The sequence below is a fragment of the Heterodontus francisci genome, chromosome 28 (genome assembly GCF_036365525.1).
Source record: "Heterodontus francisci isolate sHetFra1 chromosome 28, sHetFra1.hap1, whole genome shotgun sequence".
NCBI classification, from domain to species: domain Eukaryota; kingdom Metazoa; phylum Chordata; class Chondrichthyes; order Heterodontiformes; family Heterodontidae; genus Heterodontus; species Heterodontus francisci.
The window spans coordinates 13,746,352-13,755,329 of record NC_090398.1 but is presented as its reverse complement, the minus strand read 5'-3'; the positions used below and the strand labels follow the sequence as shown (position 1 = coordinate 13,755,329).

Below are 8,978 nucleotides of genomic sequence, written 5' to 3'. Positions count from 1 at the left end.
CCATGTTTGAACCAAGGCTGTAATGAGATCAGGAGCTGTGTGGCCCTGGCGGAACCCAAACTGAGTGTAACTGAGCAGGTTATTGCTAAGCAAGTGCCGCTTGATGGCACTGTCGACGACACCTTCTATCACTTTACTGATGAGAGTAGGCTGATGGGGCGGTAGTTGGCCGGGTTGGACTTGTCCTGCTTTTTGTGTACAGGACATACCTGGGCAATTTTCCACATTGTCGGGTTGATGTCAGTGTTGTAGCTGTACTGGAACAGCTTGGCTAGGGGCGCAGCAGGTTCTGGAGCACAGGTCTTCAGTACTATTGCCGGAATATTGCCAGAGCCCATAGCCTTTGCAGTATCCAGTGCCTTCAGCTGTTTTTTGATATCACGTGGAGTGAATCGGATAGTCTGAAACCTGGTATCTGTGATGCTGGGGACTTCAGGAAGAGACCGAGATGGATCATCAACTCGCCACTTCTGACTGAAGATTGTTGCAAATGCTTCTGAAGGAAGGTAATTGATGAAGCAGCTGAAGATGGTTGGGCCTGGGACACTACCCTGAGGAATTCCTGCAGTGATGTCCTGGAGCTCAGATGATTGACCTCCAACAACCACAACCATCTTCCTATGTGCTAGGTATGACTCAAACTAGCAGAGAGTTTTCCCCCTGATTCCCATTGACCTCAGTTTTGCTAGGGCTCCTTGATGCCATACTCGGTCAAATGCTGCCTTGATGTCAAGTGCAGTCACTCTCACCTCATCTCTTGAGTTCAGCTCTTTTGTCCATGTGTGGACAAAAGCTGTAGTGAGGTCAGGAGCTGAGTGGCCCTGGCGGAACCCAAACTGAGCATCGGTGAGAAGGTTATTGCTGTTTAAATGCTGCTTAACAGCACGGTCGGTGACACCTTCCATCACTTTGCTGATGATCGACAGTAGACTGATGGGGCGGTAATTGGCTGTGTTGCGGACATACCTGGGCAATTTCTCACCTTGCTGGGTCGATACCAATGTTGTAGTTGTACTGGAACAGCTTGGCTAGGGGCGCGGCTAGTTCTGGAGCACAGGTCTTCAGCACTACAGCCAGTATGTTGTCAGGACCCATAGCCTTTGCAGTATCCAGTGCCTTCAGCTGTTTCATGATATCACATGGAGTGAATTGGATTGGCTGAAGACTGGCATCTGTGATGCTGGGGACTCCAGGAAGGGTTAAATGGCCTCCTCTTTTTCCTATGTAACAGGCTCCTCCTGGACCTATGCAATAGATTTGAGGGGCTGAATGGCCTCCTCCTGTTCCTGTGTTCTTTGTCAATGCAAACAATCTTAAACTGGAAATTATTTCCTCTTGCACTACCTGGACTCCATCAAAATCAATTTGTTTATTTTATTTTACAGGCAGTTTAAAGCATGAAGATAGTGTCTCATGGAAGCTGTTGTTTCAAATTATTACTAAAAAAGAAACATTTATTTGTATTTGTGCCCCCTTTGCTGATATTTATTATTCTCGGATATTTAGACTACCGCAATGTTGATCTTTGGCATCCTCCAAAGTTCAGTGACACCTCCTTCCTAATGCTGCCTAATAGCAGGTGTGACACCAGTCCCCCATTCCTGATCCTTCTTGTCACCAGTTCCCTGAACCAGTTGGAAACTCGCTCGGCCATTCGCCAGACCTGGGGGAGAGAGCGGATAACACATGGCAAGAGAGTGGTGACCTACTTCCTGCTCGGGTACAGCCGGGACCATCAGGAGCAGCTGCTACAGGAAGGTTCGCTGTACAAGGACATCATCCAGAAAAACTTCACCGACACTTATTACAACCTGACCACCAAGGTGCTGATGGGCCTGGAATGGCAGAATCGATTCTGTCCGTCCGCCTCCTTTGTGATGAAAACCGACTCCGACATGTTTGTCAATGCTGATTATCTGACGGAGCTCTTGTTGCCAACCAGTCACAGGAACATCTTCACCGGCTTCATCTTTAGGCATGCAAGGCCCATCAGGAACAAAGCCAGTAAATGATATGCCAGTGAACAAGAATACCCCCTGGAAACGTATCCGCCATTCTGCTCCGGTACAGGGTGCGTGCTCTCAGCCGATGTTTCTCGCGGAGTCTGGAATGTTTCCCGGAGCATCCCCCAATTCAAACTGGAGGATGTTTATATCGGGCTGTGCCTGGCGGAGTTGAAGATCGAGCCGGTAAACATCCACTCACTCGCGACGTTCCACAACTCAAAGGTCGAGTTTTCTGTTTGTGCCTTTCGGAAACTCGTGACCTCTCACGGGTGAAACCCTACGAGCTGCTGCTCCACTGGAAAGCACTGGAAGATGCCGTTGCTGAAGACTGCCCTTGAAGTGCGTGAAGCAGGCCACCTTGAAGAGGTCTGTCACTTACCCTTCACATGCAATTGCCCCAAACCCTTTATTATTCAGCATCATTACACCCTTGTAAGATCCCATCTCTGACATGGCTGCTGTGTGGGCATAATACTCACCGCACCTTCAAAATAATCAGTGACAAGTGCTTTGAGATGTCTCTCCGAGATGTGACGAGGTGTTTGGTTTATCTCTGCTCTACTGAAAAGTTTATATCTGCACTCACTTCCTCAAACTATCATCGAATGTCATTAAAACCCATCTGATTCACTAATGTCCTTTAGGGAAGGAAATCTGCCGTCCTTACTTCGCTTACCTGTGACTTCAGACCAACAGCAATGTGATTGACTCTTAACTGTCCTCTGAAATGGTTTAGCAAACCTCTCAGTTGTCAAGGGCAATAAGGTATGGGCAACAAATGCTGGCCTTGCCAGCAACACCCATTTCCCATGATGGAATAAAACATTCATAGTAACTGGCCATGCTGTAATTACATCCTCCTTCCAGTGATGGTACTGTCGAGCCTCCGTTTGACACATCCCAAGTCCTCATATGAATCCACAGAGAACCCAAATCCACATCTCTCCTTCCCAAATTGTCATTCATTCCGAGTTTTGAATTAATATAATAATATTAAATCAGGATATATATATAAGGTCATTGACAAAAGAACAAGAGGGGGAGATGAGGAGAATTTGTCTTACACAATGAGTTGTTGTGATCTGGAATGCGCTGCCTGAAAGGACGGTGGAAGCAGATTCAACAGGAACTTTCGAAAGGGAAATTGGATAAATATTTGAAGGGGAGAAACTTTACAGAACAGGGGGGTAGTGGAACTGACTGGAGAGCTCTTTCACAGGAAGGAGTTTCTGGAAACAAATTAATCAAAGGACTTTTTAGGGGGAAAATTGTCTGAAATTTCTGATGTTGTAAATAAGATTCCAAACCAAACAAAAAAAAAGTCCCATTTCAGATTCACATGTTTAAATCCAATATTTGCGCTGGTTTTATTATTTGTTTTACTGCCTTCCATAATGGTTTAATTTCAAATTCTCAGCCTGACTCAGAAACCTGGGTTTCAATTGAAGAGATTTTTCTTTACATCAGAAGAGTTGAAGAGATCTTTGAATGAGATTTGTACATCTGGGTTCCCTGGATTTGGAGCTCCCCAAACCCCATGTTTCAGATTTCCCTCAACTACCTAACCCCAGAGATAGTTTGGAGTTTATTCTGAGGTACCAGCTAAGGGGCAGCCAGCCTTTTCACGAAGGTGGATTTGTACTGAAAATGTCCTTGCCAGAGGGACTGAGAAGGCTAAAGTGAGGCTCATTGCTAGGGAATTGAAGATTGACTGGGTGATACAGATACAAACACCAACAGGGAGGTGGTGGCATCGTGGCAACGCCACTGGGCTAATAGTCTAAATACTTGCAGGGTGTGAGTTCAAATCCAACAACAGCAGATAGTAAATTTTGAATTCAGTTAGCACGTTTTGAATCACAGTCACCATCAAGTTGAATGGTGACTATGAAACCATTGTCAATTGTTGCAAAAACCTGGTTCACTAATGTCCTTTAAATGTGCTGTCCTTACCTGGTCTGGTCTACATGTGACCTCCGGATCCACAGCAATGTGGTTGACTCTTAAATGGCCTAAGAAGCCCCTCAGTTCAAGGGAAATGAGGGATGGGCAATAAATTCTGGCCCAGTTCCGCCCACATTCCCCAGATGAATTAAAAAAATGAGAGTGGACTGTAATCTTCAATCATTTTAGCTCTTTTGGCCACATTTTCATGGAAGTGTAGATCAATCCACATAAATGCTGCATTTCTGCAGGGCGATACTTTTCAGGGAAAAGTCAGAGTCATAGAGTCATTTATGGCCTAAAAGGAGGCCATTTAGCCCATCGAGTTCATGCTGGCTCTCCGCGAAGATATCCAGTCAGTCCCACTCTCCCGCTCTATCTCCGTAGCTCTGCAAATTTGTTTCCATCAAGTGGCCATTCAATTTCCTTTGGAAATCAGTTATTGTCTCCACTTCCACCACCCTCGTGGGCAGCGAGTTCGAGGTCTTTACCACTCGCTGCATAAAAAGTTCTTCCTCACATTCTCCCTGCATCTCTTGCCCAAACCTTTCAATACCCTCGTCCGTGTACCATTAGTTAATGGAAACAGTTTCTTCTTGTCTAACTTATCTAAGCCTGTCATCATCTTGTACACCTCTATCAAATATTCCCTCAATCTCCTTTGCTCCTGGAAGAACAATCCCAGCTTTTCCAACCTAACCTTGCGACATAAATCATCCATCCCTGGAATTATTCTGGTAAATTTCATCTGCACCCTCTCAAGGACCCTTACATACCTCCTGAAGTGTGGTGACCAGAACTGGATGCAATATTCCTGTTGGGGCATAACCTGTGTTTTATAAAGGTTCAGCATAACTTCCCAGCTTTTGTACGCAATGCTTCTATTCATGAAGCCCAAGATTCCATATAGTTTGCTAACCAATCTCTCAGTATGTCCTGCCACCTTCAAAGATCAACGCACATGTGCCCCCAGGTCCCTCTGTTCCCACACACTCTCTAGAACTGTGCCATTAAGTATATATTGCCTCTCCCTATTCCTTCTGCCACCTTCATTCTTGTCTGTATGAAATTCCACCTGCCACCACTCTGCCTATTCTGCCAGCCGATCGATGTCCTATTGTAGACAGTTCATATCTTTCTCACTGTTTGTCACAACTCCATCTTTGGTGGTTTTTTTTATTCTTTCATGGGATGTGGGCGTCGCTGGCCAGGCCAGCATTTATTGCCCATCCCTAATTGCCCTTGAACTGAGTGGCTTGCTAAGCCATTTCGAGGGCATGTAAGAGTCAACCACATTGCAGTGGACCTGGAGTCACATGTAGGCCAGACCAGGTGAGGACAGCAGATTTTCCTTCCCTGAAGGACATTAGTGAACCAGATGGGTTTTTACAACAATCGACAATGGTTTCATGGCCATCATTAGACTAGCTTTTAATTCCAGATTTATTAATTGAATTCAAATTCCACCTTCTGCTGTGGTGGGATTCGAACCCATGTTCCCAGAACAATACCTGGGACTCTGGGTTACTAGTCCAGTGGCAATACCAGTACGCCACCGCCTCCCCACTGTTTCCAGCAAATTTTGAGGTTCTGCTCTGTATTCCAAGATCCAAGTCATTTATAATCAGTAACCCTTTGAAGTTCTGATCAAGGGTCATGGACCTGAAATGTTAACTCTGCTTCTCTCGCCACAGATGCTGCCAGACTTGCTGAGTATCTCCAACATTTCTTGTTTTTATACCATTGTCTACCATCCTCTGTAAAACAACCATTCAGCACAGCTTGCTGTTTTCTGTCCTTAAGCCAAATTTTTTTATACAATTAGACACTGACCCTCCTATTCCATGAACCTTACTTTTGTTAACCAAACTTTTCTGTTGTGCTTTACCAAACGCTTTCCTAAAATCCATATAAACATCATCTACCACATTCCCTTCATCAATCTTCTCTGTTACTTCATCAAATAATTCAATTAGATTAGTCAAGCATGATGTGCTGGCTATCCTTAATGAACTCAAACCTCTCCAAGTGCCTGTTGATTTTTTTCCCCTGATTATTGTTTCTAAAACCTAACCTACCACTGATGTTAAGTTAACTGGCTGGTGGTTGCTAAGAATGTCCATACACCTTTTCTCGAATAAGGGGTCAAATTTGTCACTCTCAAAATCCTCTGGCACCTCTCCTATATCTATGGAACATTGGCAGATTGTGACAAGCCATTCCACTTTCTCCACTCCTACAGCCTCTACCAACCTGCAATGCAAGCCATCTGTACCAGGTGACTTATCTACCCCATGTATAGCCAGCCTTTCCAGTACCTCCTCCCTCTCAACTTTTACCCTATCCTTTGCCCCTCCTCTCACCACTTTTAGTGCTATTTTGTCAGTTTCCTCTTCCTTTGTAAACACTGATACAAAGTACTCATTGAGTGTTCTAGCCTTGCCCTCTACCTCTAAACATATATTATCCTCTTTGTCCCGAAAAGACCCACTTCACCTCTTACTACCTGCCATACTACCTTACATACCAGTAGAAGATTTTTGGATTCCCTTTTATGTTAACTGCCATTCTATTCTCATACTCTCCCTTTGCCCGTCTAACTTTCCATTTCATCTCCCCTCTCAACTTATTGAATTTGTCCTGGTTCTCACTTGAAGAATTCATTTGACATGCATCTGACACCTTATTTTTTTTTGTTTAATCTAAATCTCTATCTCCCTCATCATCCAAGGAGCCCTGTTTTTATCTCCCCTACCTTTTGCCCTTGTTGGAATGTACCTAGCCTGTACCTGAAGTATCTCTTCCTTAAAGATAACCCATTGACCATTACAGCTTTTCCTGACAGTCGTTTGTTCCATTTTATCCATGCTGGATCCCTTCTCATCGCATTCATATTAACCCTCTTCCAAGCTGGATGTTCCACCTTATATTCTTTCTTGCTTTGCTGCATAACTAGTCTAAGCCTTATGACATGATGATCACTCTTCCCCAAGTGCTCCCCCACAGATACTTGGTCCACCTCATTTCCCAGTACCAGATCTAACAATGCCTCGTTTCTAGTTGGGTTGAGAACATATAGATCAAGGAATTTCTCCTGAATATATTTTTGAAATTTCTCCCCCAACTTACCCTTTACTCTAATCATATTCCAACTGATATTTGGGTCATGAAAGTCCTTCACTATCATCACTCTATAGTTCTTGCACGTCTCTGTGATTTCTCTGCAGATTTGCTCTTCTATCTCTCTCTCACTAATTGGAGGCCTGTAGACTTCCCCTAGTAACATGATCATACCCTTTTTGCTCCTCAACTCTAAGTAAATGAATTCTGTCCTTGCCCCCAAAGGAGATCCCCGCTTTCCAACACTACAATGTCTTCCCTAATCAGTATTGCCACTCCACCTCCCTTTTTTCCTGCTCTATCTTTTCTGAACACTTTTTGTCCTTCTTTATTAAGTGCTTCTGAAAGTGCCCAAAGAGGCAGAAGATGAAAAAGGGAAACTAAACAATTGTGTCTGTGGTCTGAATGATTTTTCCAGGATGTGTTTATTTTTTTGCTCAGGTCTGCTTTCCTGAAAATTGTTTGTGTTCAACTAAAGATTGTGGGTTTGTAACTCCTCCCACCCCCCCCACCACCACCAACTGGACTTTAAAACTGGACTTTGTGGAGTATGGGAAAGGAACCCCAACCCCCACAGCCAATGGTACTGTGAATGAGAGGCAAAAACTCAACACAAAGCACACAGAGACAGGCTGCATTCCAGTGGGTCAATTTCAAACATTCCAACATCACAACAGAACTGATACAGTTAAAGGACTGGAATTTGGGACATTATCATAACAGTGACACAGCATAACTGCTGTCATGTAACACAATTAAGTAATTGGGGAGGTCATTGTTACAAATAACCGTCCCCAGACCACAGCATTCACTCCTGTCAAGATAGGAGAGAAACCTTTTTCGTGTATATCAGCTCTGGAGCTTGGAATACCTCACCTTGGTGGAGTTCATTGTTCTCAGTCATGGAAATAACATCAGCACTAAGTGGATCTGTCTGGACCAGGCAGGGAACAGAGGAAGGAGATTAAAAGGTGCAAAGTGCTGACCATCCAGCAGGATGGCTTCAGGAGATGTGTTTATGATATTTCAATAAGGATCATCATTAAAAAGGACAAGATCGAAGGGTTTGGCACTGCAGTCAAGAAGAAGGGTCAGGAAAGGTCAACCTGGCTCATGGACTTACAAATTCTCACCGGAAGTTCCAACCGAATGGAGGATTGTAAGTTATCAGTCAAATCCAAGGGGTATTTGGTGCTGAGAGATTAAAGCAATTTTAAGTGTAGCAACCAAATTCTGGGAGGGTTTGGGTTTTGAGTTGAGTGAGTTTCGGGCAGAAATGTAGGGTTTTGCCTGTGGTTTTTGGAAAAAGCGTTATCTTGTAAACCGTTGTGACTTGTGTGTTTGGGTGGGAGCAGAGGTTAAATCGTGGAGGGATTTAAATCGGAGTACAAAGAACAAAGAGCAAAGAAAATTACAGCACAGGAACAGGCCCTTCGGCCCTCCAAGCCTGCGCCGATCCAGATCCTCTATCTAAACATGTCGCCTATTTTCTAAGGGTCTGTATCTCTTTGCTTCCTGCCCATTCATGTATCTGTCTAGATACATCTTAAAAGACACAATCGTGCCCGCGTCTACCACCTCCGCTGGCAATGCGTTCCAGGCACCCACCACCCTCTGCGTAAAGAACTTTCCACGCATATCCCCCCTAAACTTTTCCCTCTCACTTTGAACTTGTGACCCCGAGTAATTGAATCCCCCACTCTGGGAAAAAGCTTCTTGCTATCCACCCTGTCTATACCTCTCATAATTTTGTACACCTCAATCAGGTCCCCCCTCAACCTCCGTCTTTCTAATGAAAATAATCCTAATCTACTCAACCTCTCTTCATAGCTAGCGCCCTCCATACCAGGCAACATCCTGGTGAACCTCCTCTGCACCCTCTCCAAAGCATCCATATCCTTTTGGTAA

At 44.5% G+C, this 8,978-nt stretch overlaps 1 pseudogene; it reads left to right on the top strand.

Annotated features, from left to right (window-relative positions):
- The first annotated feature begins 1,397 nt into the window (after positions 1 to 1,397).
- On the top strand, positions 1,398 to 2,344 carry LOC137385221 (beta-1,3-galactosyltransferase 5-like; annotated as a pseudogene).
- The last annotated feature ends 6,634 nt before the right edge of the window (positions 2,345 to 8,978 follow it).